Source organism: Bos indicus, chromosome X, assembly GCF_029378745.1.
Source record: "Bos indicus isolate NIAB-ARS_2022 breed Sahiwal x Tharparkar chromosome X, NIAB-ARS_B.indTharparkar_mat_pri_1.0, whole genome shotgun sequence".
NCBI classification, from domain to species: Eukaryota; Metazoa; Chordata; class Mammalia; order Artiodactyla; family Bovidae; genus Bos; species Bos indicus.
The window spans coordinates 143,367,235-143,380,792 of record NC_091789.1 but is presented as its reverse complement, the minus strand read 5'-3'; the positions used below and the strand labels follow the sequence as shown (position 1 = coordinate 143,380,792).

At 41.3% G+C, this 13,558-nt stretch overlaps 1 protein-coding gene across 6 annotated transcripts in view; it reads right to left on the bottom strand.

Annotated features, from left to right (window-relative positions):
- Positions 1–13,558, bottom strand: part of ARHGAP6 (Rho GTPase activating protein 6) — a 543,203-nt gene that overhangs the window by 106,278 nt on the left and 423,367 nt on the right. The gene's annotated exons all lie outside the window — the stretch shown is intronic.

The following is a 13,558-nucleotide window of genomic DNA, read 5'->3' as shown; positions in this document are numbered from 1 at the left end:
ATAAAGCACATAGGGTGCTTTCTTTGTTTAGGATAAAGTCTCAGTTCTTGCATTCCATTTTAAAAACACAGACTTCTTCATTTTTCTAACACTAGTAAAAAAAAAAACACTAAACAAAAAGGTTTCATTCTCCCTTATACTGAAGCACAACACATGCTCTGAATTTTACGCTCTTTGTAAAACAATAGTCCTTGAGAAGTTGTTCATTTCCTGCACAGGGGGTGTGGAGGTCAGAGTGGGTGTAACCACTGTGGCCCTGTTTAGGAGGGTGCAGGTTGGGGGTGGGGGCAGCAGGGAGACAGCCTTGAAGAACAGAGAGAAAAGGAAAGATTAAAAACATATCGTGATCACTAATTACCTTGATCTCCATGTATTCCACATGGCACTGAACCAAAAATAACTCAAAAAGACATCTTTGTTTTCCATTCAATATGAAGTTATAGTTCTCCTGTGGTCACAAGTTCCAACAAAAGAATCACTGTGATTATAACTGACAAACTGAGCAATAATTTCATGGAAGACCTTACTGACTCAAAATTTAGGGACTCGGTACATTTTTTACTAGGATTCTGTGAGGTTAATCATCACTTGATATAAGCCACACACAGCTTCTGTTGCTCCTGATATTTATTTAGTGAGAGGAAAGAATTTAAAAACAATAAAATACATCAGATGTTTTTCTTTACTAGAAAAATTACACTTAAAGAGAAATTCAGAGTAAAAATTTGCCTGTTGTAGCATATACCCTCACCTCCACTAACCTCAAAACTCAGATGTTGAAAAGTCATCATTTCAGCAGATAGTGAATAAGGTTCATGTAATCTGAATACTCATTTATGGAATTTAGACCCACCAAAGTTATTTAATATAATACTTTGCATGGAAATGATAAGTATGCGATTCATTTGTCATTGTTGGGCAAGTGATCTTTCAGTTTATGAATAGATGCAAGCACCCTGTAGTCCTCAGTGAATCCTTATTAAGTGTCAGATATTGTTCTAAACATTTTATGGGCACTGACTCATTTAACTGATGAAAGAATTATAAAAAGTAGTTTACATTTTTATCCCCATATAATAGATGAAAAACAGAAGCTCAAGAGGTTAAGTAACTTACTCCCAAATTCACAGCTCATAAGTAATGCAGCTGTGATCCCAACTATATTAAAGTTTTTCTATGAAATTGGCTGGAAGACAAAGCCATAGTTCACAAGCAGCTGTAGTCAGAGCCACGTCATGGTGTTCAGTAAGAAATAGACGCAGGGATTTAATGAGTACAATTACCTAAGCCTGGAGTGGCTTGTTCATTTGATGGAGACAACACTGTCAGGTCCATGAATGTTTCATGTGAAAGTGAGCATTTCTTCAAGTGGCTAATCTCAAGTAATCTTAAGAGACAATGTTTTGTGAAATTCCTAGTTTGTTTTAACAGTGGAAACAAGTCAAGCCTTGAGAGGATATGCAGAAATAATGGAGAAGTTGAGTATCTCTGGCATTCTTTGGGAAAATGCATTCAAGCCAGAAAAACAAAGGGTGACATAAGGAATCTTCTTTAAGATTCAAATACTCTTTAAGTAGAACCAAGAAGAGGCCAAAAAGTCACCCAAACAGCCTTTGAAATAAGTATCAGGAAGCAATCATAAGGTCCAATCTGTGGAAGAGTTTTGCCACCCAGAAAAAAAATGCCAGGAACACGGTGATCTTTTACCCACTTAACTCTTGATTAGCCAAGGACACCAAACAACAATTTACAGCCTCAATATCTAAGCCATTAAGCATTTACTCCTGACTCTTATTCTGGATTATTACTGTTTATATCACTAGGGACATTTTGCACTTTCAGGGCAAAAATATTATAGAACCACTTTCAAACTTTTGGAGTGAACACATTTCTGATGATACCACTGTTTTGCTTAAAACCCTTTGATGTCTCCTCTTTAGCTCATGGATAAAGTTCAGATTCCTCAGCATGGCATCCATTGCCATGTGTGCTGATTTAAACAGAATAAAATCAAATATTCATTGCAAAACAGAAAATAATAATAATTGAATATATTGAGCATATATTAGGTGATATGCACTACACATGTGGTATGCATTCACTCCCACAATTGCATATTATGGGTGTGGTCATGGAGATATAGAAACAGAGGAAAAGACTCACAGGCTGCACAAAGACTTCTTCATGGGCTCTCAGCTAGATGACCCATCCCAGTCTCCTTTGCACAGAGTAGAGGTCATATGACTAAACTCTAAGCAATGGACTGTAGGAGGAAGTGACAGGCTTCATTTCTAGCCTTGGCCCATAAAAACCTGGAGACAACATCTCTCAAAGCTACATGAGGTCATCCCAGGCATGGACCACGCTTCTCAATATTCATGCCCAAGCGTCCCCTGCTCTTCAGTTCTGACCACCTCTGGGATCTGCCTTAACCAATCAAACGTGGCAGAAATGACAGTGAGATAATTCTGGACCTAAGACTTAAGAAGTCCTGGCAATTTCCACTTTGGCATTCTTGGGACCCTTGAACCACCATGTCATAACTGTGGCTACTCTACTGGAGAAACCACCTGGAGAGGCCACATGGAGCGTGAGAAGAGCTTAGCTGTCCCAATGTCTCAGCTCAATCCAGCTTCCAGACAACCTCCCAGTTGAGTGAAGTCTTATGAGTGACCTCTGTCAAGGCCAGCAGAAGTGTTCAGCTGAGCCCAGATCAGATTACAGGACCATCAGTGAATAAAGCAGTGGTTGTTTTAGGCCACCAAAGCTGGGGGGGCAGGGAGGGCGGGGGTTTTTTTTGAGGCAGTGAATAACCAAATCAATATCTTCTTGTGTTGAAGATAGTGGAGCAACAGGAAAAAACAGCTTGGGTCCTTGAATCCTTGTTTGGAACACAGCCATCCTACCAATCATAGAGACTATGACAATACGAAAGTGAAAGTGAAAGAGAAAGGTGCTCAGTCGTGTCCGACTCTTTGTGACCCCACGGACTGTTCTTCAGGCAAGAATACTGGAGTGGGTAGCCTTTTCCTTCTCCAGGGGATCTTCCCAACTCAGGGATTGAACCCAGGTCTCCAGCCACCAGGAAAGCCCAACAATATGAGTGAGTAACAAACATTATGGTGAGATTTGGGAACGTTTGTGATATGGCAATCAACCTCACCTTTTTAAACTTCTTTTGTACACACAGATCACAATTCTAAACAGTTTGAATCTGGAGTCCTATCCCTGGAACTTCTCATGTACGTCTCCCCACTGATCCACGTGGCAGGTCATTCCTTCAGTTTCAACATTTTCACATGGAAAGAAAGTAGCTGATCAACCGGATGATAAAATAAAAACTATTCTTTATAAGTCACTTTGCAGAACATGTAGAAAGTCTTTTAGGAACAAAAGAATAAATAGTTTTAAATAATATATAGCAAATATTTAGAAACAGGTGATGCTTCTTTTAGAATTATGACTTGATATGATGCAATGGCATAGTGAAATTTCATCTAGATCATATTTATCACTGATCAAACTTTTGCTGGTCCAATTACCCTCTTTTGACCAGTAACATAGAACTAGCACTTGAGGTCTTAGTATTTTTTGTGATGGTATGTAAAAAATGTGAAAAATTGTTAAGGACATTTCAATCCTTCTGATACTGTACAGAGTACAGTGAAGATGTGGTATCTTTTAGTTGCATTATCAGACTCTACCTTTATATTGGGCTTCCCTGGTGGCTCAGTGGTAAAGAATCCACCTGCAATGCATGGGTTTTATCCCAGGGCCAGGAAGGTTCCCTGGAGGAGGAAATGGCAACCCCCTCCAGTATTCTTGCTTGGAGAATCTCATGGACGGAGGAGCCTGGTGGGCTGCAGTCCATGGGGTAGCGAATGAGTGGGATACGACGGAGCGACTAAACAACAACAAGTAAAAACACAGAAGGACGATTCTGCATTCTCTCGTGGCTATCATTTGCTTCCCTAACAATACTTATCTGCCCTCTTCACTCCCAGCACTTGACCTTTGTCTCATTTCTAGTATTCTCTTGCTCCTACTGTCACCCACTTGCAGACAGACTAACTTTCAGATCCTTCAGATCTAAATATCTACCATCAAAGCCAAGTATTAGATATCTGGAAAGTTACTAAAGGCCACAAATCTGAAACAATCAAAACCACAACAGAGAGTCTCTAACACCTGGCAGTGGTGGTGGTTTAGTAGCTCAGTCGTGTTGAACTCTTGCAACCCCATGGACTGTAGCCTGCCAGGTTCCTCTTTCCATGGGATTCTCCAGCTAAGAATACAGGAGTGGGTTGCCATCTCCTTCTCCAGGGGATCTTCCTGACCCAGGAAATGAACCCAGGTCTCCTGCATTGCAGGCAGATTCTTTACCGACTGAGCTACAAGGGAAGCCCAACACTTAGTTAGGGCTTACAGAATATTTGCTATACTCTAGGAGGCAGGTTGGCACCCCACTCCAGTACTCTTGCCTGGAAAATCCCATGGACAGAGGAGCCTGGTAGGCTGCAGTCCATGGGGTCGCTAAGAGTCGGACATGACTGAGCAACTTCACTTTCACTTTTCACTTTCCTGCATCGGAGAAGGAAATGGCAACCCACTCCAGTGTTCTTGCCTGGAGAATCCCAGGGATGGGGGAGCCTGGTGGGCTGCCGTCTATGGGGTCACATGGAGTCGGACACGACTGAAGTGACTTAGCATAGCATAGCATAGCATAGCATAGGAGGCAGGTACTAGGATTGTTCTCCTTTTGCAGACAAGAAAGTAACTTGCTTGAATTCACACCCAGACAGCCTGTTTCCAAATGCAATGGGTTTAGCCCTTAGGCTATATCACAGCATGCCAGGGACATTTTCTTCAATGAGTCTCTTGGAAGACACGTGCGCGAAGTGAGTATGGCACAAAGCACCCGACCAGGACTGGATGGCCCCTCTGTAACTGGGAGAAATCTGGTAAATGCATGGAGGGCAGCCAAGTTCCCAAAGCCTTTATGAAACAGAGGGACAGAAATGTGCACACAGAGAGGCAGGGCAGCTGGGGGAAACAAACAGAAAGCTGAGGTGGAGATCACCTCCGGGAGCAAGAGTGGGGGACTGGTGTCTGAAAGAAGGAGAAACAGGCATTTTAGAAAGCCTCTCGGGTCATATCCTTTACAAGCGGAACACACATGCCAAGTTTTGGAGTAAAGGTGTGACACAGTGAAAGCGGTGTTTGAGGAAAGATGAATGACGCAAACTGGTGCACAACAGACAGGACGGGAGAGCAAGAGGAAGTAAACATTAGGTCTACAGTGTGGTGGGAAAGGGAGGCTCTGCGCATGGCATCAACTGACAGAAAGGGACTGAGGCAGTGTCAGAAATAAAAACTCAAAGTGGTCCACTTTCAAGGACAACTAGCCTAGAGTGACAGCCTGCTGATGTGATAGCCATTAGGATCCTCGTGGGGGAAAATCCAGACAAAGGGAAAGTGGAGTGCCTAGGATTTTCACTCGGGCTCATTCTATTGGTGAATTCAAAACATAAGAATGGGAAGAAGAGTGCAAGGAGAATAATAAATCCAGGTGATATCGGGAAGATTGTTAACCCCATAGTACTCAGCCAGGGAGGAACTGGGGGAGGGGCTAGGGTGCCTGATGAAAAACCCATTGTAACCACTCTGGGTGTGCCTGCCCACCAGCCACCCGATCTTGCAAGACCATCACTAAAGCCTCGCTTCCCACTGCACCTCGTGTCTCCAAGTCCATTCTTTGGGTTTGGGCCCGTGGGCTTTATTTCCCACAGGAGCAATAAAGCAAGCAGTGCTTAGAGATGCTTTCTTTATGACAGTCCTTCAGTTTGTCCAATAAATGTGGATTCCCCAGAGAGTCAGATCCAATATTATACTGGGAGAAACACCTTCAGGGGCATAGTGAGATGTTCGCATCCATTTTCAAGTATATGCATCTGTTACTAGACTGCAGAAAAAAAGTCTAGTTTTAATAATATTCTTGGGATATTTGCTACAAAAGCAAAATCAGTTCAGATGGAGATGGTGACAAATTTTAGAACAAACTCTACAAGGACCACCTGCAATGCGGGAGATCTGGGTTCTATCCCTGGGTTGGGAAGATCCCTGGAAAAGGAAACAGCTACCCACTCCAGTATTCTGGCCTAGAGAATTCCATGAACTGTATAGTCCATGGGGTCGCAAAGAGTCGGACACGACTGAGTGACTTTCACTACAAGGACCAGCCGTTCTCTAACCTGGCTGCACATTAGAATTACTTGGCGTATACCTCAATTAAAAAAAGAAAAGAATTACTTGGTGCCGTTTTCAAAAATACTCATGCCCTCAACCACCTCCAGACCAGAGAGGTCCAATAGACGTTTCTGTGATTATGGAAATTTTTCTACTGTCTGATATGCTGGCCACTAGCCACCCATGCTAATGAGCTCTTGAGATGTGATTAAGCAGACAGTCACTGAACTTTTAATTTTCTTTCATCTTCATTGATATAAATGTAAGTAGCCACTGTGGCGAGTGGCTATCGTATTGGACAGTGAAGGAAGAGGTCAAATCACTGAGACTCTTTAGGGTTGGGGTGTAGGTACTGGCAGGCTTACACAATTCTCCAGGGGACTCCAATGTGTGGTTCAGGGTGAGAATCATTGCAAAGGTCTGCGATTAAGGAAATCATCAGTGGTGGCAAATTCCTCCCACTTTTTCTCTAATTCCACTAAGTGTGTGCCATGCACTGTTGTCTCTCTTCCTGCTGTCCCCACTCCTCCCTTCTCACATCCTGCCACATTGCCATATGAAAGGTATACTGTCTAGTCCTTTATTTACTGACCCTGCCAGATTTCCCTGATACCAAGGGTAGATTCTGATCCTCTTTCCTTCTCTCTCAGGGGCAGCAGAAATAGAACCTAATAATGCTACCGAGTAAGAATTCAGTTCCCACATTTGTGCACCCATAATTTAAATTTTTTTTCCCTTGCACAGGCTTGATCCAGATGCCACTTTCTATGATTACTGCCATGGACATGATGAGGAATATTTTTAATGGTAGCACAGTGAAGCGGCCACCGTCTTTGAGGTGTGATAAACAGGTCTTATCTGCTCATTTGCCACTGTTTCCTTCAAATGGGATGCGGATGACAGCACAGTGGTTGCAGGGCAGGTTCTGTGGTCCCTCTGAATTCCAGCTCAGCCCACAGCTAGCCATGTCTGTATCTAACCACTCTAAGGCTCAGTTACAGAGTCCTGTGGGAGACCTAGAGAACAAGTTAGTGGTTACCAGTGGGGAGAGGGGATGGGGAAGGAGCCAGACAGAGGTAGGGGAGTAATAGTAAACAAACTATTAGGTATAACATAAGCTGCAAGGATATTTTATACAACAAGAGGAATATAGCCAATTTTTTGGTAATAACTATAAATGGAGTACAATCTTTAAAACTGAATCACTCTATTGTACACCTGCAACTTATATAATATTGTGCAGCAACTATGTGAAAGCATTAGTTGCTCACTTGTATCCGACTCTTTGTGACCCAAGAGTAGCCCACCAGGCTCCTCTGTCCATGGGATTCTCTAGGCAAGAATACTGGAGTGAGTTGCTGTGCTCTCCTCCAGAAGATCTTCCCAACCCAGGGATCTAACCTGGATCTCCCGCATTGCAGGTGGATTCTTTACCATGCCACCAGGGAAGCCCACTATACTTTAATTAAAAAAAATAGTCCTGTGGGGAGGATTGAGCAATGCATGTAAAATATGCATGATGAATGAGACATGTGCTACACACACACTCTCCTACCCCAGATTTTGACACCCTGCCCTGCCATTTTGTGGTGAGTAAAGCAAATAGCAGGACAAACTTTTGGGAGGAAGTCATGGAATTCATAAAAGCATGTTCCAATAAGTGATTAATTAATGTGGCAATATGAAGACAATTTGGAAAATTCTTACAAGGAAAAATAATATGATTCTGTGATTTTCAAAAAATATTGAACTTATTTATTCTAATGAGTCTTCACTTTGATTGATTTCCATACCACCGTTAATATTAATGGGACAAGGAAATATGTGCTAATAAACACAGATAAACAATTTATTCATAAAAATTATAAGACTCAGAATTCCAGGGTTCAGTGATATCAACATCAGAAGTATACTGTACAATCTCCAGGCACATTATCCCTTTGTAGAGCTTTCTCAATGTAGTCTAACAACATGTTCCAATATTATTTTCAATTACAAACACTATTGATTGATTTTCTACACTGAGTCTTCCTGCCTTCTTCCTTGTTAAGTATCTGTCTATGGGTAGAAAAAAATTTTAATGTAAGAAAACCTAAAATGACAATCTGTTAGCATCATCAGAGTTTGTAGTCCACACAACTATCAATGGTAAGGATTGCTTGTCAGTGACTCACAGCACAGATAAGATAAGCAGGGAACTATGCACTATCCCCAGGGAATTTAGATAGGTGAGGAATAACTAACATTTCTTGTGGATGTAAATATGTGTGTGTGTGCTAAGTCGCTTCAGTTGTGTCTGATTCTTTGCGGCCCTGTGGACTGTAGCCCACCAGGTACCACTGCCCATGGGATTCTCTGGGCAAGACTACTGGAGTAGGCTGCCATTTCCTTCTCCAGGGCATCTTCCTGACTCAGGGATCAAATCCACATCTCTTATGTCTCCTGCATTGGCAGGTGGGTTCTTTACCACTAATGCCACCTATTGCCATCATTATTCCTAGCCTTAATTATGTATTCCTTGTTTTAATCATTAAACAATTTTATGAGGTAATGTATATTAATATGTATTCATTTCACAGATAAAGAAATCAAGCACTAGGCAATTAACTTGTCCCAGGAAATAGACTGTAAGTGACTGAGCTGGGATTCAAATTCATGAGCCTTAACCCCAGAGTTTGGGGTCTTAACCACCCCACTCCGCTACCTCCCTGTGAGTACCAAACTTTCCTCTCAAAGTATGGGCGGTATGACTCCAAAAGTACATCAGAATGACTGTGTGAGGGCACTCTAGGCTGATCTCAAATCCTCTCTCATTTATTTTTCTTACAAAATAAAATTCTGAAGTTTCTAAATTATCCGATATCAAGAATAAATTACTCCTAGCATTGATTCAGGCATGACTTGACCTTGAGGTGGCAACTATCAATCTAGAGGACAGGTGGATGGACTACAGCCCTGGCTACATCCAGCCCCTACTAGCTTTTGTAAACTAGAGCCCAGCAAGGTCCATTCATTTCCACCTTGTCTAGGGCCATGACTGATAGAATGGCAGAGTTGAGTGGTTGCACTAGAGATATATGAGTTTCAATGACTAATATTTACAACTTCACAGAAAAAGTTAGTTGGTCCTGTTCTGGACTCACTGAAAATAAATCACCAGACATGCAGCACAGGAAATGACAGAGTTGCAAAGGAATCACATCTTTTTACAACTCCCATTGCAACATGTACGTATGTATAAGCAGATGAATCTATAGATTGCTCAATAGCGTAGTTTCCCTTTATGTCTCTTTTGAGGCCCCAAACGACCTAGACCCTGGAGCTACGTAGGGAATAACTTGTGATGTCTCACTGTGGAGGGAGGGAAGAGAGGATGGGGAATGTCTAAATGTCAGATATTTTCCCAGAAAACTCTAACTTCATAGGCTGCCTCCCTCTTCTGCAACTATCACACCACCCAGCCCATCACATTTTAGCTAATTTCTTGACATTTAGACGTAGGAAATCTATTTGACTCTTTATATTTGGGTCTTTTCACTCTGCCTAGATTGCACATAGATGTGGCATTTCGAAGAAATAGCACTTACATTTTGTGCTTTTGCACATTTGTTGATTGAAAGAAAGCTTTTGGGAAAGTACACTTCTGAGTCTAAACTGAAAACTATTTTGTGTCCATTAGCAAAACAACAAGACTGGCAGGCCATACTTATATTTAGGACACTTGTTCTAAAGTAGCTAACATCACTTCCAATAAAAATGAAAAAAGTCTTACTTTCTGGCTTTTACTATTAAGTGTCAAAGCATCTAAAAGGGTCAACTTAATTTGCAGAACAACACAAAATGCCAGGTATGACATAAAAACAAGCCATCTGCACTTACTGGCACAGAGCTGACTTTTTAGTTGCCATGTTTCAGGCTTTTTTTTCTTCCAGAAATGTTTTCTCTTCAATATACTATGTTTAAAATGATAAAAAGTGTTTCACAGACCTGTCTAAATACTTCTGCTTTGACATAAGGAACAAATGCTTCCTTTGAGCAATGAAATGTACAGAAACTGAAGTCTAAAAAGTAAATTATAGTAAAATATTACTGGGGCTTGGAGAGGTAAAACAAATGGATGCATTTTTAATAGACTTTATTTCTTAGAGCAGTTTCAGTTTCCTAGCAAACCCGAGTAGAAGGTTCAGAGACTCCCATACAACTCCTGCCCCTACTCAAGCACAGCCTCCCCCCTTCCCAACATCCCCAGCAGAGGGGCACATTCGTTAGAACCGACAAACCTACCCTGATGTGTCACCATCAGGCTAAGTCCATAGTTTACATTAGGGTTCATGTGTGATGTCGTATGTTCTGCTGGTCTGGACAGATGTGTAATGACATGTATTCACAATTATAGTATCACCTACAGTCGTTTCATTGCCCTAAAAATCCTCTGTGCTCTACCTATCCATCTCTCGCTTCCCTTACCTCTGGCAATCACCGATTTTCTCATTGTTTCCATGGTTTTGCCTTTTCCAGAATGTCATCTAGTTGGAATCATGCAGTACATAGTCATTTCTGATTGGTCTTTTCTACTGTGCATTCAAGTTTCTTCATGTCTTTTCACAGCTTGATAGATCATTTCTTTTTGGCTCTAATAGTCTATTGTCTGGATGTCCCAGAGTTTATTAATCCATTCACCATCTGAAGGACACTTTGATTGCTTCCAAGGTTTGGTGATTATGAATGAACATCCATGTGCAGATTTTCATGTGGCTATAAGTTTCAGCACCTTTAAAAGGGTAACTGAATCATATGGGAAGAGTGTATTTAGTTTGGTAGAAACTGTCAAACTACCTGTCAAAGTTGCTGTACTGTTTGGTATTCTCACCAGCAATGTATGAGACTTCTTGTCGCTCACCAGCACCTGCTGTTGTTACTGTTGTGGATCTGGACCACTATAGTAAGTGTACAGTACTATCTCATTGCTGTTTTAATTTCCATATCCCTGATCACACATTATGTGGAGCATCTTTTCATGGGCTTATTTGCCATCTGTAGATCTGCTTTGGTGGAGTGTCTGTTATGGTCTTTGGCTGCTTTACAACAAGGTTGTTTGTTTTCTTATTGCTGAGTCTTAAGAGATCTTTGTATACTTTAGACACCAACCTTTTACCAGATGTGTCTTTAGCAAATATTTTCTCCCAGCCTGTGACTTATTTTCTCATTCTCTTGACATTGTCTTTCACTGGGCAGAGATTTTTTAATTTTAATGAAGTCATGCCTCTGTTGTTATATCACCATACCCAAGGTCATGTGGGTTTTCTCCTGTGTTACCTTCTAGGGGTTTTACAGTTTTGCATTTTACATTGAGGTCTGTGATCCACCTTGAGTTAATTTTTGTGAACAGTGTAAGGTCTGTGATTAGAGTCATTGTTTCGTTTGTTGATGTCCAATTGTTCCAGCACCATTTGTTGAAGAGACGAACTTTGCTCCATTGTCTGGCCTTTGCTCTTGTAGGAGAGATCGATTGACTGTATTTGTGTGGGTCTACTTCTGGGCTCTTTATTCTGTTCCATTGATCTATTTGTCTGTTCTTGTGCCAATACTGGAGAAGGCAATGGCACCCCACTCCAGTACTCTTGCCTGGAAAAATCCCATGGACGGAGGAGCTTGGTGGGCTGCAGTCCATGGGATCGCTAAGAGTCAGACATGACTGAGCGACTTCACTTTCACTTCTCACTTTCCTGCATTGGAGAAGGAAATGGCAACCCACTCCAGTGTTCTTGCCTGGAGAATCCCAGGGACGGGGGAGCCTGGTGGGCTGCCGTCTCTGGGGTCACACAGAGTCAGACACGACTGAAGCGACTTAGCAGCAGCAGCAGCAGCAGTGCCAATACCACACTGTCTTGATGACTGCCGTTTTATACTAAGTCTTGAAGTCAGATAGTGTCAGTCCTCCAACTTTGTTCCCCTTCAATTGTGTTGGCTGTTCTGGGTCTCTTGTCCCCACACATAAATGCTAGAATCAGTTTGCCAGTATCCACAAAAATGACCTGCTGGGATTTTGACTGGAATTCCCTTGAATGTGTAGATCAAGTTGAGAAGAACTGACATCTTGACACCGCTGAGTCTTCTTATCCATAAACATGCAGAATATCTCCATTTATTTAATTCTTCCTTGTTTTTATTCGTTGAAGTTGTGTAGTTTTCCTCATATAGATGGTGTACAAATTTGGTTACATTTATACCTAAGTACTTCATTTTGCGGGGTACTAATATAAACGGTATTATGGTATAAGTTTAAATTCTACTTGTTGAATGCTTGTATATAGGAAAGTGATTTTGTATATTAACCTTGTGTCCTACAACCTTGCTATAATTGCTTATTAGTTTCAGGATTTTTGTTGATCATTTTAGATTTTCTATGTAGATGATCACATCGTCTGTGAATGGTTGAATGATCACATCATCTGGTAGAGATTCAGGAGGTAAAACTTACAGAAGTGTGGGGGCCTCCTGATGATTGGGTTTCCCTGAGGTTTTCAACTCTCAGAGTTATTCACACTGAGTCTCCAGCAATTCGTCAATGCAGTTCAGGTTTCCCCACTCCAGCACTGGTTCCCTTAGAGACTGTTGCTTCAATAAGTTATGATTCTCAGTATTCACCTGTTGATCTCTCCAATTTTTAGAGGCATCAGTGCACCCTCTGACTTTCCTTCTCTTATGGATCTAAGCAGAGTTGTTGACTTTTCAGTTTGTCAGACTTGTACTTGTTAGGTGGAGGGGTGTCTTCCAAGCTTTTTACATGTCAGACGAGAGACCCAAAGTTTTGATACAATTTTAAAGATACAATTTACATACCATAAAAATTATCATTTTACACTATATGAGTCAGTGTTTTTTTTTTTTAGTATGTTCACAGATACATGCAACCATTACCATTATCTAATTCTGTAATATTCTAATCACCCCCAGAAGAAACTCTATACCCATTAGCAGTCACTCTCCATTCCCCCTTCATCTCTGGTCCTGACCACCACTAACCTACTCTATGTCTCCATACATTTGCCAATTTTTGACTTTTAACTTAAGTGGAATTATACAAAATGTGGCCTTTTGTTTCTGGTTTCCTTCTCGTAGCATGTTTCCAGGGTTCATCCATACTGTAGCACGCATTAGTACTTCATTCCTTCTTATGGCTGAATAACATTCACTATATGAATATACCAAATATTGTTTAACCATTCATCAATTGATGGATATTTGGGTTGCTTTCACTTTTTGCCATTTTGAATAGAGCTGTACATGTAAAAGTATTCATGTTAATATG